Source organism: Oryx dammah, unplaced genomic scaffold (assembly GCF_014754425.2).
Source record: "Oryx dammah isolate SB20612 unplaced genomic scaffold, SCBI_Odam_1.1 HiC_scaffold_11, whole genome shotgun sequence".
NCBI lineage: Eukaryota > Metazoa > Chordata > Mammalia > Artiodactyla > Bovidae > Oryx > Oryx dammah.
Genome location: NW_024070195.1, coordinates 1,925,410 through 1,946,699, shown reverse-complemented (window position 1 = coordinate 1,946,699; position 21,290 = coordinate 1,925,410).

Here is a 21,290-nt window from a genome sequence, read left to right as displayed (position 1 = left end):
AGCTTTATTTTTCCGTAAATTGGAAAACAGTGGGGAAAATAATGAGGAATTTTTTATATCAACCTGACCGTGAAAATACTTTGGTTTTTTTTCTTTTCTGGTCTCAGGAATTAAGAACTCGTGGAGAACAAAGAAGTTAGGAGAGGAGACAACATTTTCCTTCAAATTTATAAATGAACAGATTCTCAGTAGACGGCTGTTGAAGTTAGGTTTACCATTTTCCCCAAGAAGTTCAGCTTCAGCTTTCTGAGAACCCAGAAGGCAAGGGCTCTGTGTCAATCTGCACGGAACGGTGTGGGGTGGAACCGTGAGGGCGGTCGTTCTCCGAAGGTGCCTCATCCTTCTGCGGGGTTTTGAACAGAATCCGCGTCTATTATACGGTACTCAGGCAGGAAACAGTCAGCTAGAGCCCGTCCAGATCCTCCCCAGACACTTAATTCTATTCTATGTGGGCTCAAGCCTAACTTCATTAATACGAATGAAAACAACTGAAAATCAGGGGGAAAAAATCTGCAGCATTTATTATGCTCATTAGGAAATATTTCTGCTTATGCCTTATCCTCAGGAGTATTTTGATTCCAGCTTCTGTTGAGTGCCCAGCATCTCTTTACCATCCACAGAGCTCTGTGGGTACCTCTCACCAAACCACCCCCGTGCCTAATACGGCCGTGAAAAGACACGCATGACTCGGCCCCTCAGAGGAGGGTTATGGGCACCAGTCTTTGAGCAGGTGACCCTCCCTGAGGCCGCTCCAGGTGTCTGCACGCCCGTGGGGGGGGCCTCCCACTCTGGGCCGGGGTTGGCCTGTCTGGCCAACGGTGCAGAAGTGATGGTGAGTCAGAGTCCTGGTTACTAGGGGCGTCGGCTCTGTCTTGCTCTCTCGCTCTGACTCACGGAAGGGCTGCAGGGTACCCCGTGGAGACCCCCACATCGTCGGGAACGGGGAGGATGTGAGGTCGTCGTGTCTCCCATCGCATCCCGGGGACTGACCTGGGGAGCAGCTTCTTCAGCACCCGTGGAGCCTTCAGATGATACAGTCTTGCTGATGGCTTGACAGCAACCTCGTGAGAGACCGTGGGCCAGACTCTTTTCAGAGAGAGAGAACGATGAGTACTAATTATTCTGTTTCCCCAGGGCTGACCCATGGGTTTCTTTTTGCAAATACATTTTGAGGCATCCTTTTCTGGCCCTGCCTTCACGACACATAGAGTTACACCATGATTTTAAACAAAAACTATTTACAAATGCACGCTCAAAAACAACGTCTGGCCCTCTGCCTGTCCTCAGTGGGGAATGAGAGTGGACACAAGGTCACAATAGCGGTTATGAAAACGTTGCTCTGTTACGAAGGGAAAGATTGACTATGGAAAATAAAATGGAGAACAAATTGCAAATCATCCCAAATCATTAAAGCTATTAACTCTGAGCAATTGAGATTTCTCTTAATTAAAAAAGAAAAAAGCCTGCTCAAGGAGGACAATGTCGAGCTGCTTTCTCAAGAAATCCAGCTCGAGGCCTAATATTTATGTCCTTCCTCCACCTGTGCATGGTGGCTCAATTGCTGAGTCATGTCCAGCTCTTTGCGACCCTTTGGACTGGAACTTGCCAGGCTCCTCTGTCCATGGAGTTTTCCAGATAGGAATACTGGAGTGGGTTGCCATTTCCTCCTCTAGGGGATCTTCCTGACCCAGGGGTCGAACTCACGTCTCCTGTGTCCCCTGCATTGCAGGCAGATTCTTTACCAGCTGAGCCATCAGGGAGGCTCTGGCACCCCCGGAGGCTGCTCTAAACAGCAGAGAAATGTAGGTTTTCATGAGCCGCCCACAGCTCAGATGGAGATGGGTGCTGAGACTATGCGTGTTTCGTGGTCCCCCCGGTGGCAAAAGAGCTCTTCCACTGAGACGCAGGGGTGTTGTAAGGACACCTTCTTGGCCTGCCTGGCGGCGTCACCCACGCCACACACGACCGACAGCTCCTAACCTGTCACGGGAAACAGAAAGACCATGTTTGTAACCAAAATGAGGGCAGGCAGGCTCTTCATTCACTTGTACCGTCAGTCCTCAGAATCCGATGGGATTCCCACGTGTGCCACAGCGGCCTTGGCAGCGCCCTCAGGCAGATGGGCCGTGTGTGCGCCGAGCAGCCAGCCCCTGGGTCCCCAGTCTCCTCTGCCCTGGTGACCCGTCCTCCCCACACCTGCCCGTGCAGCTGCCGTCTGATGCTTGGGGAGGCGACGCTAGGGCTTCAGCCACAGAAGTCTGTTGACATCCTGGCGTCAGCAGTAAGATCTGGTGAGACCGAAGCCTGCCTTGGCATCACATTGTACAAAGCTATTTGATTTTTAAAAAAGGCAAAAGTTCACATTCATTCATTTGACAGCTATCTGGTGACCCCCCCCCCCTCCGCCACTGTGTGCAAATCCTTGAAAAGCAGAGATAAAATAAACCTGGAGCCCGTCCCAGAAAAATGACAAGTGACGGGAACTTAGATACTAGAAATGAAAACACACCGAGAAGAAGCAGAGAACCCTCTCCGTTACTCAGCCTCGCCCCACCTGGTCTTGGGCCACTCAACCCGACGGCGTGTCTGTGTGTCCAGGCGGCCTTAGTCTCATCCAGACGCCGCTGCATGACTGAGGGCTGGGGGGAGGCGCCCCCAACCCTGCTGTCATTCTTTAAGGGACAGGAGTGTCCACTGGCTTCTTTTTTGGACTTCAGGTTCTGTTTTATAAAACACACACGTACGTACACACGTTCACCACTTCTTTGAATAGCAGCCAAATCTGTTAACCTGCCCCATTTGGGGAGAAAGAGGAAAAAAGCCGGGTTCACTGGAGTATGTGGATCACAGAGCCGGGCTAACGGGGCTGCTCTCACCACTAGAGCAAAAATCGAAGGGTCACCCATGCTGTTCCCTGGAGGCCTTTAGCTCTCCAGGAGTGCCTGGAGCCCAGCAGCCTCCAGCTTCCTTCAAGGCTGGGAAACATCTCTAAATACAGTTACCTGCGCTCTGAGCAGGGAAAGGTCATAGACGGACAGACTGTGAATTCAACATCAACATCTTTTTAACGATGAGGATAAAGCAGACCGTACCTCAGGGAACAGGAAAAGCCTGCAGATTTCAGCAACAGGATATTGTTGCCGTGGTTCTGTCGTTAAGTCGTGTCCAACTCTGTGCAACCCCATGGATTGCAGCCCACCAGGCTCCTCTGTCCAAGGGATTCTCCAGGCAGGAAAACTGGAGTGGGTTGCCATTTCCTTCTCCAGGGATCTTCCCGACACAAGAATTAGATCCACGTCTTCTGCATTGGCAGGAGGATTCTTTACCATTGAGGCACCGAGGAAGCCCATCATGGATATTAGATTCCACAAAAATACAGTAGTTAGAGCATAATAAGAGGAGATGGTGACTGCAGCCAAGAAATTAAAAGACGCTTACTACTTGGAAGGAAAGTTATGCCTGGGTTATGTTTCCGAAGACAGCCACGCCACGTCTCCCCTCCTAAATGCTCTTTTGCACTCTGACTACATTGCTAATTACTGCAGAGAACCAAATTGCCCTTTCTAAGCATTGTTTAGAAAAGCTACTCTCACTCCAACTTGGGATGCCAGGAAAACACCTTGGGGTGCCGAGGTGCAGCCTCGGCAATAAATCCAGGACTCCCCCCATACGCTGGCCTCCACGAACCCGGAGTGGGGATCAGAGGGGGTGGGAGCAACCAGGTGTCCTAGGAGTTGCCGAGAGGGGAGCGGATTTGCACGCCTTGTACAGCTGTTCCCAGGCAATAAGAATTTGTCCCAAGTGCCTCCAGAGGATTTGGGAAAGTCAGCTAAAGTAAGCATGGTGACAAAACGTAGGACAGAAAAGCCACGGAGGGGAAAATTCTGATGCACGTAGCTTAGAGACGGGGTCTGACAGTCCAGGAGGACCATGTCCTGAGCGACACAGCTCGTCTCCAACAGTGTCCACAGTGCATCCCAGGAAGTGATGACTGCAGGTGTGAAAGGTGAAAGCACCTTACTCTGTATTAGTAATGCCAGCCTGGCCCTGGGTGCTCCCTAGACAAGCCAGTGCCTTAACTTGATCACCCTGCCTGCCTGCCTGGCACGACCCCACCTTGACCATGCTAACCTCCACCCGAGACGCAGTGGAACCGCTGAGCTGGCTCTGCTTGGAATGATGTTGCCTATTATCTAATTAGAAACACATTCTTATAAGCGTTGGCTTCTGAAGGCCATGTGTCACCAGCGGAATCTGCACTGAGGTTTTCAGTGGCCATTCCTAACCCAAGAGCCATGGATTGGAAGAGCCATGTAGATGCGGTTGCCAACAGCAACCAGGTGAGGCTGGGAGAGGAGCCGGCTGCAGCTCTTGGCCGCAGAGAGCAGCTCAGTATTAAGCGCTTTAAAAGAAACTGAAGATGGAGCTTCCCTGATGGTGCAGTGGTTAAGAATCCGCCTACTGATGCAGGAGACGTGGGTTCGATCTCTGGTCCAGGAAGACCCCACATGCTGTGGGGCCACTAGGCCCGTGGGCCACAGCTACTGAACCCAAGATCTAGAGCCCGGAAGCTGAACGACTCAGCCCGGAGCCACAGCTGCTGAAACCCGTGGGCCCTGGAGCCCGTGCTTCGCAGCGCGAGACGCCACCGCGGCGAGAGGCTCACGTGCCATAACTCGGGAGTAGCCCCGGCTCCCCGCAACCACAGGAAAAGCCTCACAGCAACGAAGACTCAGCACAGCCAAACACAAATAAGTAAGTAAGAATTTAAAAAAAGAATGATTAGATACCGCATTTACAAAAAGCAGCTGCAGAGAGAGAAAATATGCAGTGAGCAAGGCAACTATTCCAAATACAGGGTGATTGACAGCAAAGACTCATTTCCTGCTGAGTCATTCACACCCAACCCCGAACACCATGCCCTGTGCTCACAGGCCAGTGAGGAGAATCTGGATTACTCACAGGACTTCTTTCTAATCATCTGGGCTTTCCATCCAGAAGACGCGTGCTGGGACAGCTCTGATCCGAACACCAGCTCTGTGCAGGCCAGTTACGCCCTCCTTGTGAGATGGAGAGAAAACCAGCCCTCGCATGAACCGAGGCTGTAGGCCAGCCCAAGTCCTGAGCAAGCTGCCTGGAGGAGGAAGTCCTAATCTCCCGAGACAAAGAGTGCTCCACCACGGGTCCACCACGGGCCCGTCTTCATCTGGATGAACAAGTACCTACTGAATGGAACAAAACCCTTGTCATCAGTTCGAAGCAGCTGCACTTGGTTTGAAAGTGAAGTCCACATCTCCTGAGACAGAGAGTGCTCCACCACGGGTCCACCACGGGCCCGTCTTCATCTGGATGAACAAGTACCTACTGAATGGAGCAAAACCCTGGTCATCAGTTCGAAGCAGCTGCACTTGGTTTGAAAGTGAAGTCGCTCAGTCGTGTCCGACTCTTTGTGATCCCGTGGACTGTAGTCTACCAGGCTTCTCAAAATGTCCACGGGATTTTCCAGTTAAGAGTACTGGAGTGGGTTGCCATTTCCTTCTCCAGGGGATCTTCCTGACCCAGGGATCGAACCCAGGTCTCCTGCACTGTAGGCGGACGCTTTACCCTCTGAGCCACCAGGTAAGCCTGAGTGGACGCTTTTCTCATACGACAAAGCGTGGCCTTAGTCTCTCAGTTGTGTCCATCCATGGGAGTTCCTGGCAAGAACGCTGGAGCGGGTTGCCATTTCTTCCTCCAGGGAATCTTCCCAACCTCGGAACTGAACCCAAGTCTCCTTGTCTCTTGCATTTCAGGCGGACGTTTTACCCGCTGAGGCATCAGGGAAGCCAGCATGGCTAGAGGGTTCATTAAAACACACTTCCTGGATGAAGAGCGGCACACACTCCAAAACCCTTTCCTTCCCAATCGTAAAACATTGAAACAAATGCAACTGCCCCTCTTCACCATTACATGTAATGTTCACAATTAACGAGTCTTAAACTATTGTTTAAAGGAATGAATAAGAGAAGGAGAAATTTGAAGAAAATCCCAGAGTACTTAACAATAACCAGGTGATAAGAAGGGGCAAAGGGAAGTGAATGCATATTCAAATTCTTGGCAGTGTGACGGCTGGCGGTTATGAACAACGTCCAATTCTTCACTTTGATAGAACAGTGCAGGATGAAATATGTTTGTAATAATTTCAGGGTAACCACTATTGGGATAACATTTAGATGCAATTTTTCATACTCCTGGAGGAGAAAAGAAGACACAGAACGATCAAACAATGAAGAAGCAGGGAAGGTGGAAGGAAGGAAGTGACAAGAAGTCACAGTGAACACAGAGCATAAAAAAAGGCAGCAGGAGAAAGGCTGAACGTGTCATTAATCACAGTGTAGAGCGCGCGCGGACGGAATTATTCTCCTTGCTAGGTCTCACATTTGAGAAGAAAAGAATAGATTAAGTGAAAGAGCAAAAAATCAGCCAGATGCTACTTTTAAGGTACATTCCTGCAACTAATGATAGAGGGGAAAGACTCGAGCAGGAGGAGCTGCCCTGGGGTCCAGTGGTTAAGACTTCGCCTGCCAGCACAGGGAGTGCAGAGCTGATCCTGGTCGGGGAGCCAAGATCCCACCTGCTTCTCCATCAACAAACAAACAGGACTGAGTGACAGTCTACCAGGAAAATGCCAACCGTGACAGACGGCCAAAGTCCTTTAAAGTCAAGATATCAAATAAGGCTCAGAGGAATTTTACTGGAGAAAGATGTCATCACCAAAAAAATTGCAGCAATCATCAACATTTCCACACAGACTACTTTGTGTGAAAATACTTGAAGCAAAAAAAAAAAAAAAGGAATTCAAGGTCATTTTCACAAGTTCACAATGAGCCCTAAAAGTTTATATTTTTAAATTTAACAAATCCAGTAGAAAAAGAATATGATTAGAGCATTCAAATTACACAATAGGCTTTATTTAACACATATACTATTTTTGTATAAAACAAAATCTTTTTAAAGTGTCCATGGACTGTTTGCAGAAACTACTAGCGAGTCTCCTGTGACCTACTGGTCAGGATTCCAGGCTGTCACTGGGGTGGCCTGAGTTCAGTTGCTGGTTGGGGTGCTGAGGGTGACGGGCCAAGAGAAGAAGAGAGATTATAGACTGAGCCATAAAGCGAATCCTGGCAGACTCATATTCTGTCCCCTTTTCCAAAATCCGTGCTGACGTCCCAGCACTCAGGACCTCAGAATGTCACACATTCTGTGATGGGACACAGAACCTTTAAGAGTTCGAATTCAATGAGTCGGTCAGGGTGGTTTTTAACCCATTCTGACTGGTGTCCTTAGAAGAGGAGGTTCAGACACCAGAAGAGGCCCCAGAGGGACGGCCATCGGAGGACACAGAGACCTCGGAGAAACCCGCCCTGTGCCACCTCGACCTTGGACGTCCGGCACCGCGGCAGCTTCTTGGGCGGTGTGAGCCTCTCCCCACACCCGCGGGGCTGAAGGAAGGTGCGTGTGGTTCACACAACTCTGCCCCCACAGAGAGCCACCCCCCGCCCAGAACCCACGCGGATGCGCAGAAGTGAGGCCTAATGACAGAGGAAAGCGGTGTGTGTGGAACTCACAGAGCCAGCCTCTGCTCACTGCGCTCACGGGCCATTTCAGGGGCTTCCCGCAGACAGTTTCTCTGCGTGCGGTTTCAGCCCGACCGGCTGCTTCAGAGCCTAATCTCCACCTCAGCCGACACTCGACAGGCGGCCAGGGCGTCAAGCTTGGAGCGGACAGACCGATGCACACAAAGGTCCCCCAGAAACAGAAATACACGTCAACATGTGTGTGCACACGTGTGCATTGTCGGCGCTCCCAGCCCCACAGCGCGGCCTCCTACCCGGCGGTTCCTCCCCTCCCCCACCAACAGCTGAAGAAGCGAGGAAAAACTGCCATCGCTAACTGAGCAAGAGGCGCTTGGTCCTCCTGCTGGCAGCCCTACCGAAGAGCCCTCTGGACAGGGCCCACCTCGGGGGTGCACAGCGCTGACCCCCGAGGACCACCTGTGAGCTGTCGCCCCGTCCCCAGGACGCTCACCGACTGCAGGAGTGGAGACAGGGAGGGGAGGGGTGAGCGAGGACCGGAGCCCAGGAGGGAAGCGAGGGCGGTGCTGGACCTGCAGACCCTGCCTACAGGGCAGGACGGCTCAGCCAGGGGCCTGGCCTGCGAGAGGCTCTTCCAATGTTTCTCTTCCCCCTGGGTTCTCTCCCTGGCACAGAAGAGGCACTTCTGCTCCCCCACCCACGAGGGCCGTGCCCTGAGCTCAGTGGTGAGATGGGTCTGATATAGGAGGGGAGGGGACAGGGGGAGAGGGGACCCCAGGGGTCAGAGGGCAGGTCTCACTTCTCTTTCTTCATCTTGGCTTCGGCCCAGAGAGGAAAGAGGCCTCGGGTCCAGGCAGGAGCCCAGAGCATGGTGGGCTTTGGTTCCTGCTGCCCTCTCGGACTCCGGAAAGTGCTCAGGGCCTAGCTGCCACTGCCAACCCCGGGGAGGCCACATCCGCCCGTGGTACAGCCGGGCACGGCAGAGGTGGCCCTGGGTGGTCCAGTGTCAAAGGGCCATGGACACTGCAAGGCCAGACCCCGCCCCAGGCCAGCTGCAGGCTGGTCACAGCTGCTCACAATGACCCCACTGCAGAGCCCAGCTGCACGGCTAAGAGCCCCGGGTGCAGAGAGAGCTCTGCGTCTGCAGACCTGGGTGCAGGCGAGGCTCCTCTGCCAGGTGGGCTCCAGCGGGACGAGCCCAACCCCATGACAGTATCCCCTGAGGGCAGCCACAGGCAGGGTGTGGGACGGCCCTCAGCAGACGACACGGTCCGGGAGTGCCAGGTCAACGCCAGCATCTCTGGTGCCCCCACTTTCCACCCATTAGACAGGAGGAGAGGCTGGAAGGGGGCGAGGAGGCAGCCAGTATCTGGGCGTGTTTGCCCAGAAAAAGAGAATTATCCCAAGAAATTGTTTACATTTTCAGGTCAAAATCTGAATCACAGTGGACATGAATTTACACTTTTTAATTAAAAATATAGCATAATTAAAAATGCTTCCCCTGATAACCAGTGGGCAGGGCTCAGAAGGAAGACCGAATTAGATGTAGATAAAGCCAGGAACCTAATTTTCTCAGCACTGCTGAATTGCAGTATGACGCCAAGTCTGGTAAGACGCCCAGGCCTTTCCCTCCGTAAGCAGGCCAGGTCCCAGGAAACAAAGGCCCGAGGGCGTGTGGGCTGAGGGCTATTTCCCTTCCTAATTTGAATACCTTATTCTTTTAAGAAAACGTTTTATTTGCTATTGAAGGTAGATGGTTAGACAGCATCACCAACTTAATGGACATGAATTTGAGCAAACTCCTCGGAGACAGTGAGGGATGGGGGAGCCTGGCGGTCGTAGTCCACGGGCCGCAGAGAGTCGGACACGACTTAGCAACTGAAGGACAACATATCCGGTTAATGCTGTGATATTTTCAGGTGAGCAGTGAAAAAGCTCAAACGTGTGTCCACATATATCCACTCTCCCCCAGACTCCCCTCCCACCTAGGCTGCCACATAGCACTGAGCAGAGTTCCAGGTGCTGTACATGGTCGCTCATCGAGGATGTAGCAACTGTACACCATCTACTCTTAAAACAACTGTTCAGATCTGGAGAGCCGTAAAAAGAACCCCTGACAAACGCTTGGACAGGCAGGCTCACACGTTTCCCTCGTTCCACACTTCCTGAGGCCTCACCAGTGTGCCCTCCCACCGGCCTGTGATCACCAACCAAGGTCCAGTTTCCAGCTTTTTTCTCATTGATCAGTTAGACAAGAGACAGAAATTTCCATTTTCCTTTCTTTATTTTTAAACTTTAATGTCCCCTTACTTTGAAAGTTTAAAAGTTTCTTTGAAAGTTCCTTTTGCACAAGAAACTTCAGTTTTCCACGGCATTTCCTGACGTCTATCAGCCGTCTTCACTGGCAGCTGGTAACCGCGGAGAAAGCAAGGGAGTATTCCTGGCGGGAGGAGAAGGGGACGACAGAGGATGAGATGGCTGGATGGCATCACCGACTCAATGGACATGAGTTTGGGTAAACTCCAGGAGTTGGTGATGGACAGGGAGGCCTGGCGTGCTGCAGTCCGTGGGGCCGCAAAGAGTCGGACACCACTGAGCGACTAAACTGAGCTGATTCTTGTGTTGGCTCTTCCTATTTTTTTGCCCCTGGCAATTGTTTATGGGGGAGAAAGCTTATTAAAAGATATTTGGGGTAAAGGATGAAAATGAAGTGGGCCTCCCAGGCTCCCTGCCGCCCCACCTCCTGTCCTGGGTTTGGGCTGTAAGCCTGTGCCCTGCCCACTCTGGGGCTCCCCGGGAGTCATGCAAGTCCAAGTGAGGAGGCTTCATGCCCCATCCTGACCTTGGGCTCCTGAGGCCGCTTGCTGAGAGGAAGGGAGACTAGCTCCTGCGGGACCTCGCCTTCTGTGCCCTCGCAGTCCTGAGTGCCCAACGCCCTGCCAGCGCCAGCCTTGCCACATCCTCAGTGCTGCCCCAGGGCTGGGGCCCTTGGTGCCCCTCAGGCGGGGTCCTGAGGACCCTCTGGAATGGGGGGCTTCCCACGCTTGTCTGGAACCTCATGGACACCTCTGAGGACCATGGCATCCCCTGGCCGTTTCAGGCGGGGCTTTGGGATGAGTCTACCTGTGTCTGAATGCCCTGCTGATTCATTCATTCATTCACCTAGCACTCTGAACCCTTCATTCATTCAGCACAGATTCACGGAATCCCCAAGACTTCCCCGATGGCTTAGTGGGTAAAGAATCTGCCTGCCAGTACAGGAAACACGGGTTCGATCCCTGGGTCGGGAAGATCCTCTGGAGGAGGAAGTAGCAACCCGCTCCAGTATTCCTGCCTGGGAAACCCGTGGACAGAGGAGCCTGGCGGGCTACAGTCCACGGGGCCGCAGAGAGTCAGACACGACTGAGCACACACACGCACACGCACACACACACACACACACACACGTCACACACCAAGGCACCCCTCTGGGCATTGTTCTCTGCTCTCCGTAGATACTGCTCCAACGCCAAGGGTTAGATGTTAGGAAGATGGGGCATAGAAAAATACAAAACAACACATTTCTCGAAGAGGCCAGAGAAGGCTTGTACTGTAAAAATCTGTACACACCTGTAGAGAAAATGAGTATTCTTCCTGCTCCCGCCTGTGAAAAAGGACCGCAAAGGAGTGAGGACCAAGACTCCCGGTTAGCATGAGGTCGTCCAGGCTAGCCCCGTGGTCCAGGCAGTGAGGGGTAAGCTCCCCAACGGCCGGGGAGGACATGGGCGCTCTGGAGCCCAACAGCTGTAAAAACCTCACTTTGAAAATAAAGAGAAGGTGATTGTCACGACCCCTGAGCTCTGGTCTGGATCTGGTGCTGACACCGCAACCAGCTCCGCTGACGCTAGCGTGCTCCCCACCCTGGAGCAGGGGTGATGGTAACAGCAGCCTGCCGTGTGGGATCCCCCGTGTGCTAGTCCCAGCTTTCCGTTAGACAGGAGGAGCCCGGGGCACAGAGGGGTGCGTTATCTTGCCGACGGTCCCATGGCAGGGCCAGGCTTCTAACCCAGACGGATTGTGTGCCTCTAAGAAAGAAAAAGGGGCACTCAGTCGCCAGCTTCAGGCCCCTCTAAGATGCTCACGGGCCCCAGTGACCTGTGAGGTTGGGTTAATGGTAGAATAAAGGCACTACTCTGCAAGCCTGAGCAAAGACTTCAGAGTAGTTCTTGAGCCCACCTCCCAGATTTGCCCGGAGGGGCCGACTGGGTTGCAGCCATGGGGACCCTGCTGGCCGCCAGTAAGACGCGCACCTTACGAAGAGGGCGGACAGGGCACAGTGGGCGTTAACGCACCTCCCATGAGCCAACTGGCTCCATAAGGCCTCCCGCAACGAGGAGGGTTCAGAGCGGTTGGTACAAAGCCTAGTTACTCCGAACTGAAACACAGTGAAGACTGACTTTTAGACCAAGTATGCTGCCTGCTGGTAGAACCGGGGCCTGCCGGGGCAGAAGGTCATAAGCCCACCAAGTTCAGGCCACGGGGAGGAACGCGGGGCCGAGAGGGCTGTCTGTGGGCCTCTGCCAGCCTCCTGTCCCTGCAAACATTGGAGATGAAATGAGTTGACTCTCGATGCTCCCAGCCTGTGGCCGCTCCAGAGCCAGGCTGATGTTCAGGTCATGCCGTGGGAAGAACTGCTTCCCAGGTTTCAGAGTCTAACCTTTCTCAACCGAATCCCCCGAAGACAGAGGCCCCAGTGGGGTGCCGCCAGGAACTGCCCACCGCTAAAGAAAGCAGCCTTGACTGAGGCCACACCACGTCCTGGGGCAGCTGTGTGCCGCAGCTGGTCTCGCCAACAGCTCCCGAGAACCGTTGGCTCCAGAGTCCCCGTGGGAACGAAGCGTCCTCACCACACCCCGCCAGACTCTTCGGGCTGTAGCTCTCTTTGTGACCCCATGGACTGCAGCCCTCCAGGCTCCTCTGTCCATGGGATTTCCCAGGCAAGAACACTGGAGTGGGTTGCCATGCCCTTCTCTAGGGGATCATCCTTACCCAGGGGTCAAACCCAGGTCTCCTGCACCGCGGGCAGATTCTTTACCGTCTGAGCCACCAGGGATGCTTGTCAAATCTAGCACTTTTCATAAAGACACAAGACAGTTTGGGCAGAAGTCAGAACTTCCATCATCCCTGTGTAACTCGGCTGGTGGCCTTCCACTGGAGACAACTTGTGAACGGCCAGTGATAGAAGCAGCCCAGACAGAGGCATCCTTGGAGGACAGCGACCCTGGGACTCAATTATGCTTGCAAGACAAACCACCGTGGTGTTAAGACTTTACAGCAGCCATCCTTCATTGAATTTCCCTGGCAAAAAAAAAAAAAATCTCCATTTAGAATTGCCTTTGAAATTTACTTGGAATATTGGCAGTGCTATGAAACCATCATCCTTTAAATACGAATTAATTCACTGATCTAGGTCAGTTCTACAAGTGTGGACTGCACACCTCGCAGGTTCGGGAGGGAACGGCCTCGGGGGGTGGTGGAGGGGAGGAGGGGGTGGCGCGGGGGTTGGGGGGGCGGAGCCAGAGAGACACCTCTGCCGCAGCTACACCTGGTAGACCAGTGGGGACGAGACCAGTGGGTGTGGCCGGTGGGTGTGGCCAGTGGAGGGCGTGGCCAGGAAGAGAGGGAGGAGAGGCCTGGAGTTAAAAGCCATAAAGCTATTTCCTTAGAAAACGCCATATTAAAATGAGAGACATTCAAACCACATTGTCAAACAGCCTGTTCCGTGCCTGAGGGGTTCTGCTCCCCTGGCTTTGGGTGGGTGCACACCATCTTCCGTGGGTCGGGAAGATCCCCCGGAGGAGGAAATAGCAACCTACTCCAGGATCCTTGCCTGGGGAATCCCATGGGCAGAGGAGCCTGGAGGGCTACAGTTCACAGGGTCACAGAGAGTCAAGACACAACTGAGCGCACGCCTGAGCACGCAACACCACAGACAGGCCGTGCAGCCCACAGGGGAACGTGATGGCCCCAGGCCCTTCCCCATCCCAGGAGGGCCGCCTGCTGCCGAGCTGTTGCAACACGCAGTCGCTGGGTGGACGTTGGCCAAGTCTGTGCCTTGGTTTCCCCACGGACGGCCCAAACAGGAGGAGAACCCACTTTCTGCTGTGTCATCAGGCCACGTAAGGGTACGATGGAAGGATGTCGGCTGGGGGCTCTGGGCTCAGAGGTTTGCTGTGATGAATAAATCACAGCGAGTATCGACGCCCTGAGGGATGATGGCTGAGCTCCCAGCACTCACCGAATCGATTTAAAAAAAAATTCCTCCCAGCGAAGGTCATATTTATTTATTTATTTAAGTTAATCTGTTTATGTTTTTAAAAATATTGCTGCTGGAAGACTTAAAAGTATAGTTATTTTTATTGGACAGTGCTGGCCTACATGATTCCAGTTTTTTTTGAAACTTTATTTTGTATTGGGATATACCAGAGTCGGGCATAACTGAGCACGCAAGCATCGCCCGCATAGCCGATTAACAATGTTGTGATAGTTTCAGGTAAACAGTGAAGGGACTCAGCCGTACATATACATGTATCCACTTTTCCCCAAACTCCCTCCCAGACAGGCTGCCACGAAATATTGAACAGAGTTCCCTGTGCTATACTGTAGATCAAAGGTCATATTTAGTATGAGCAAAAGATAAAACTCATAGCGAAATGGGGACACATGAAGACAACTTCATTGATCGCTGAGGAAGGCTTTCTTCTCTCTCCTTGCTATTCTTTGGAACTCTGCATTCAGATGCTTATCTCTTTCCTTTTCTCCTTTGCTTTTCACTTCTCTTCTTTTCACAGCTATTTGTAAGGCTTCCCCAGACAGCCATTTTGCTTTTTTGCATTTCTTTTCCATGGGGATGGTCTTGATCCCTGTCTCCTGTACAATGTCATGAACCTCATTCCATAGTTCATCAGGCACTCTATCTATCAGATCTAGGCCCTTAAATCTATTTCTGAGTTCCACTGTATAATCATAAGGGATCAGCCCTGGGATTTCTTTGGAAGGAATGATGCTGAGGCTGAAACTCCAGTACTTTGGCCACCTCATGGGAAGAGTTGACTCATTGGAAAAGACTCTGATGCTGGGGGGGGTTGGGGGCAGGAGGAGAAGGGGACGACAGAGGATGAGATGGCTGGATGGCATCACTGACTCGATGCACGTGAGTCTGAGTGAACTCCGGGAGTTGGTGATGGACAGGGAGGCCTGGTGTGCTGCCATTCATGGGGTCGCAAAGAGTCGGACACGACCAAGCGATTGAACTGAACTGAACTGAACTGAAAACAACTTCATCAGCATAAACAAGACAGTTTACACAAGTAGAATAACCCAGTGGCCTCAGAGCCTGCTGTAGACACGGCCCAGGCAGCGTGGCAGGCCCTGATGACCAGGGGCACTCGAGGAGGCCGAGCAAGCGGGCTGGCCGTGCTCTGTCTCACAAAGGCTGCTGCACGTGGCGAGACCTATAATCTTGTAACTCCGCTGGCTCTGGCCGCCAGGCGTGAACGCTGCCCTCTCCCTGGAGGCAGGCAAGCTGAGACTTTCTGAGTTCCAGTCTCTTTGATCCATGCAATATTTACATAAGAAAGGAGCAGACTAACTCTGAGTTACCATCCAGGTTAAGCATTCTAAAACTCCAGTCTTAAAGCTCGTAGCTTTCACTCGCAATCACCTGTCAGCCTCACAGCTAGTTCTCCTTTCATTTCCATCTTACAGATGAGGAAACTATGGCACAGAGAGGTCAGGGGAGCTAAGAGACCACACAGCATGTAAATAGCAGAGAAAAGTCAAACCTGTGTCTGTTTGAGTCCAGGGTCTAAATTCTTGGCTATTATGCTGAATATTGCTTATGATGGTTCATCTGATCTGTCAACTTGACTGGGTCACAAGTCGCCCCGATATCTGGTTAAATGTTATGCTCAGTGTTTCTGTGAAGGTGTCTCCAGAAGAGGCTGGCATTTGAATCCATAAACTGAGTGGAGAAGGTAGTCCTCCCAGCGTGGGTGGGCCTCATCCAAACCTTTGGAGGCCCGAAGACAAAAAGCGGGGTGGGAAGAGGAGGAAGGGGAGTTCTCTCTCTCTCTGCCTGACTGTTGCGCTGGGACGGGCATCGTCTCCTGTCCTGGGGCTTGGAATGGGACTCACAGCACTCATATCTCCCGTCCTTAGGCCTTTGAGTTCATAGCACTTCTCTGTCTCCATCATCAGATGAGCTGTTTCTTCATAATAAATCACTCTATAGATGATAGAACAAAAGAAGGAAGGAAAGAGAAAGGAAGGAAGAAAGAAACGAAAGAGGGAAGGAGGGAGGGAGATAGAGAAAGAAAGAGGTATAGAGAAAATAGATACAGGTGTAGATTGTATAAAGATATAGACATAGATACAGACGTTGAAGCTGAAACTCCAATACTTTGGCCACCTGATGCGAAGAGCCAACTCATTGGAAAAGACCCTGATGCTGGGAAAGATTGGGGGCAGGAGGAGAAGGGGACGACAGAGGATGAGATGGTTGGATGGCATCACCAACTCAATGGACGTGAGTCTGAGTAAACTCCGGGAGTTGGTGGTGGACAGGGAGGCCTGGCGTGCTGCAGTCCATGGGGTCACAAGCAGTTGAACACGACTGAGCAACTGAAAAACAGCAACAACATAGACGTTGACGAATATGTATAGATCCCTACTGGTTCTGTTCCTCCAGAGAGTCGCACTGCACGGCCTCTCAAGCAAACATCATCCTGGGCGTCCTTTTCCTCGTTGCCATGTCCCTAGAATAAGGATGACGGGATTGGAAGTCTGAGTAACAGTGTCTGCATCCACGTACCCCATCAATAGCATCACTATTATTATTGCTGTAAGGCCGGACCGGGGGGCCATGATGGGCCGCGCCTTTCTCTCCCGCCGTTGGGGGAGGTCCGTAATGGAAGGCGCCTCCCAGATCCTGGGGACCAACGACAGCACACTTCGCCAGCTAAAGCCGCCCCACCCCAGCCACGTAGAAGGACCTGTCAGCCCAGGACGCCTCCGCCTGGCGACCTATCCGAACCCCCGTCCATCTAGCCTGACCATCCCTCGCAACGAACGTATAAAAACCACCCCCAACACGGTCAGGCTCGGACTTCCTCGACCTGCCTCATTCGGGTCCAGGAACCCCGCCCGGGAGTGCTTCGCCATTACAAAGCCTGTTAGACACTCTTTTGGTGTCCTGGTCTTTTACCTAACAATTGTATTAGCTGCTATTATATCAAATATCAGTTTAACATAAGTTCACTATTAAAATGCGATGGCTTTACAGAATTTTCCTTCCCAATTTTCAATAAAAATAAGAAAAAAATTTTAAACTGGCAAAAAAATAGGATTTTCCAACAGCCACCAAGGAGGAAAAAATACAACCTGAAAAAGTGCATTTAAAAACCGGAAACCAAGGGCAGGGAAGAGTCCAGGACAGAGTCCAGGGCACAGCCAGTCTTCAAGGCCCAGAAGCCGTAAGGGAGGGCCCCCCAGCTGAGATGGAGGCTGCCTCTCTCCCTGACTGAGCAGGTGGCATCAGTGGTGAGAAAGGGTAACGGAACGGAAGGAGGCGGTGGGTGAGGGCTGCTGTCAGACTGCCCGAGGGGAAGGCCCTGAATCCTGGAGCGTTTCCTGCGGGAGGGAGGCGGGTGAACCTCCCAGGAGGCCGAACAGGTCTTGGTTCCTGAAACAAAGTCCAGATTGCGCGACAGGTAAACCCGATCAGGTCAAGGCCTTCCCTCTGCTGGGCCATACTCTAAGGCACCAGGAAAACAGACTTTAAGCTGCTTGCAGAGAAAAACAACCCGGTCTCAGGGGCAGAAGGAGTCATGTCAAGTTACCTCTTTCATTCAGAGCAGAGTGTTTGGAAGGAGCTCCTTAAGCAGGTGTCAGATGAAAAGAAAGGAGTGAGCAGCTAGGCAAGCATCCAGCACAGTGGGAGGCGGGGGAGAGGAGGGTGGGAAGGAAGCTGGGAAGCGGAGGGACTGGGGGGGGGGGGGGAAGGGAGGGGGCGGGCAGGGGAGGAGAGGGGGAGGACCAGACCACATCAAGAGTCCGAAGATGGGATGAAATAACCCCTGAGAAAGGGCGCATGTGTGCCCAAAGGCACAGGTAGTGAAGAGTGAGTCTGTTTTCAGATGAAGCGCAGGTTGCACATCAGCAGGGCCCGCTGTCACCACGCAGGCTGTGGCTGCCATATCGCTGGATGGCGCATGGCTGCACAGGTCGGCCGGGGCTGCTGTAACAAAGCACCCCAGACTGGGGGCAGCAGAGAGGTCTCTCCCAGATCTGGAAGCTGAAGCCCACAGCCGAGGTGATGGCAGGGCGGGCTCCTTCAGGGGGCTTGCAGGGGGAGCTGTCCCAGGCCCTCTCCCGGCTTCCAGGGGTCGCCAGCCGCCCGGGGTGTCTGAGGCTTTAACTGTCCCACCCGAGTCTCAGCCTCTGTGTGTCTGTGTGTCAGAGTGTCCGTCTCCCTGGAAGGACAGCAATCCCCGTCACCAGTATGGCCTCATTCTAACCTCATCATGCCTGCGAAGACCCTGGCTCAGACGGCCCGCAGTCCCGGGGACCACGGCAGGAACATACCTTGGGGGAAACTCCATGCAACCAGCAGTAGAAGCACAAGGTGAAGAGGAAGCTGGGAGGAAACAGAAGTGGCACGAGAACCCCGAAAGCCTCGTCTTCACTCGGAAGAGACAACTGATCTGTTCTCAAGTGGAGACAGGCAGTGTAGACGTGGAGGTGTGTGCGTGTGTGTGTGCGTGTGCGTGCGCACGGGCGTGTGTAAAATCCCAGCACACTCATTTCTCTGCAGGTCTCCCCAGGTGGCCCAGTGGTAAAGAATCTGTCTCCCAATGCAGGAGGCACGTGTTCAGTGCCCGGGTAGGGAAGATGCCCTGGGGGGGGCACGGCAGCCCACTCCAGTGTTCTTGCCTGGAGAATCCCATGGACAGAGGAGCCTGGAGGGCTACAGTCCATGGGGTCGCAAAGAGTCGGACAGGACTGAGAGACTAAATAACAATAGCTCATTTTTCTGTAATCTCTTACACTAAGAGGAATAATCACTTTTGTGATAAAGAGACACTTGTCTCAAGAGTATAAAGTATAAAAATAAAGAGATACTTTATTTTTATCCTTCTATAAAATAAGTAAATGTTCAATGTAAAGATTCCTCTTCTTTTAAAGACCCTAGTGACTACTTACAAGGTTGTTCCTTAAGCAATTCTGATACGAACTTCCTCCCTGACAACCACCAGCACCATCAGAAGTGTATGAATAAACCAGAGACCTGGTTATATTGAAAGTCCTGGCAGCTAGCAGCATGCCCACTATGTAGCTGCTGCTTAATGTAGGCTAAATTGGATTAGTTTGTTTCTAATTGCACAGGGTTGTACCAGATAACGTACAACCAAGCCGGAGCTGATAAGCCCTCTGGAATCCTCCTCCACAGGAGGTACACGGTGTCCAGTTTTCAAGGACTACCTCTTTCATTTCTCTTTCACACCCAGCAGCCTGACTCTGGGAGGTTATTTCCAGACAAGGCTGAGGGGGAGAGGGCACAGCAATCTGCAGTTGGGCTGACTGTGTAGAAAATGGGAAGATGAGTCCCTTCTTTTTCTCTGGAGTGTATTTCACGCCCCTTGATCTAAAGTCACATTCTCCAGCTACACAGAGATCCCATCCTTGGACTGCAGAATCTGCCGGTGGAAAGCCTGGGGTGATGCCGCCAGCTCTTGGGGCCCAGCCCCGTTCCTGCACACGCGTCATTGTTCTTGGGGCCCAGCTCTTTCCCTGCACACGAGCTGTACTCTTGGGGCCCAGCCCCGTTCCTGCATATGCGGTGTTGCCCTTGGGGCCCAGCCCCTTCCCTGCACAGGCGTCGTTGCTCTTCAGACGCAGTGGCTCAGCAGTGAGCAGACGCTGGCGAGGACAGACGCCATGGCGCGTGCGGGACGTCCACACTCCATCACCCACAGAGAGTCTGCCGTCCTCCGCCCCCCGGCATGGCCCCCTCCAACTTGTTGGGAAGCCGCACAGAGGACTCGGGCTTACCCAGACGTGGCCTCTGCCTTCACTAACAGGCCCTTGGGGAGGCAGCGGGGGCTGTATCCATCCAGCCGGAGTGGCTCCCTGCCTCTCTTCGTGCAGGCGGCATTCCACTCAGTCACAGACCCGGGGTCTCGCAGGGGTGCCCGCTGTTCAGTCCTGTCCTGACCCGTCGTGGAGCCGGTTGGGGCAGAAGCCACCCGCTGGGACGTCCGGCTCTGGGACCTTGGGCCCCGGCTGCCCAGCTGGGCTGCTCCTTAATCTGGGCTGCCAAGAGCTGGGGATAATGACCTCAGGGAACTCGGGTCTAGTCCTAGCACCAGCAGGAACCCAGATGGGCCCCATTCCCACTGCTCGTGGACTCTGTCACACACACACACGTACACACACACACACGTACACACACACACACGTACACACACACACACAGCACAGATGCACGCACACATTCCAGTTGCCTTCCGAGCACAGCACCAGAGCAGTCAGCAACGCTGGACCCCACTTACCGGGACTCTGGCCCAGATGGGGACCCCCGCCCCCACCTCGGGCCCACACCCTTGTGCACACGGCCCCCCCCCACCTCCCTGCTGTTCCTTCCGGCTCCCACCTCCTAGTGCCTCTGGGACTGACTGAGGAAAAGCATCCGTTTCCCAAGCCCCATTTCCTTCTGTCCCTGACCCGAGCCTTCCTCTGCACCCACAGGATGTATTTCTGTGTCCTTCCCAGAGCAGCTCTGTCTATGTACAAAATCCCCTGATCCCCTGGCTGGGTTCTGGAGGCTGGGTTCTCGACCACCGAGGACTCCAGCTCCCTGGAGCCCTGGGCCGCGCTCTGTAAGGCCAGGAGTTATCCAGTCCCTGAGGCTGCTGCTGTTTCTCCCAGTTTTACTGTGGCCAGAGGCTGGTGGCCGGCTGGCACCTCACGAGCCCCACCCAAGCAGCACCCGCTGTTGCGAGGATGCCGTGGGGAGGAGCCTGAGGACCACGTTCCAGGAGCCGCGCCAGCATCGAGCTGTAAGAACAGTAACAAGAATTCCCACATATTCTTTACCCAGTTCTTCATTGTTGATAATGAACACGTTTACTTTATCACTCCCCCTGACATTTATATGCATACTTCTATTTTTTGTGTGTGTGAACAATTTTAGAGTCAGTAGCAGGACATTCTTTTCCCCTAAATATTCCATCGTGCGTTTTGCAAGAACAGGAGTGTTTCCTGACACACTGACAGTACAATGATCAGGTCAGGTGATTTGACCTTGAAGCAATACTGTGCTCTAACCCACTGTGCGGATTCCACCCTCAGGGGTCCCCTTTTCTGGACCCACACAAGGCGGTGCGGAGCCGCGGGTTGAAGGTCTCATCATTTCTCTTCATCTGGAGAAGGTGGCCATCCCTTCTTTGTCCGTAAGGACACTGAGCGTCTTCAGTGCTGTTGATGGAGAGCTGACGACCCCAGCGCTGGTGAAGAGGACAGGCCCCTCTCTTGAGGATGCTCTCAGTTTGACTTTGCAGACGTGTCATCTCACAGGATGAGATGTGGGATTTGCGTTTTGGCAGGAGCAGCGCTTGAGAGATGTGGTCTCTCTGTGTCCCCTAGGCTGTCGGTCTGACCCATCACTGCCAGCAAAGG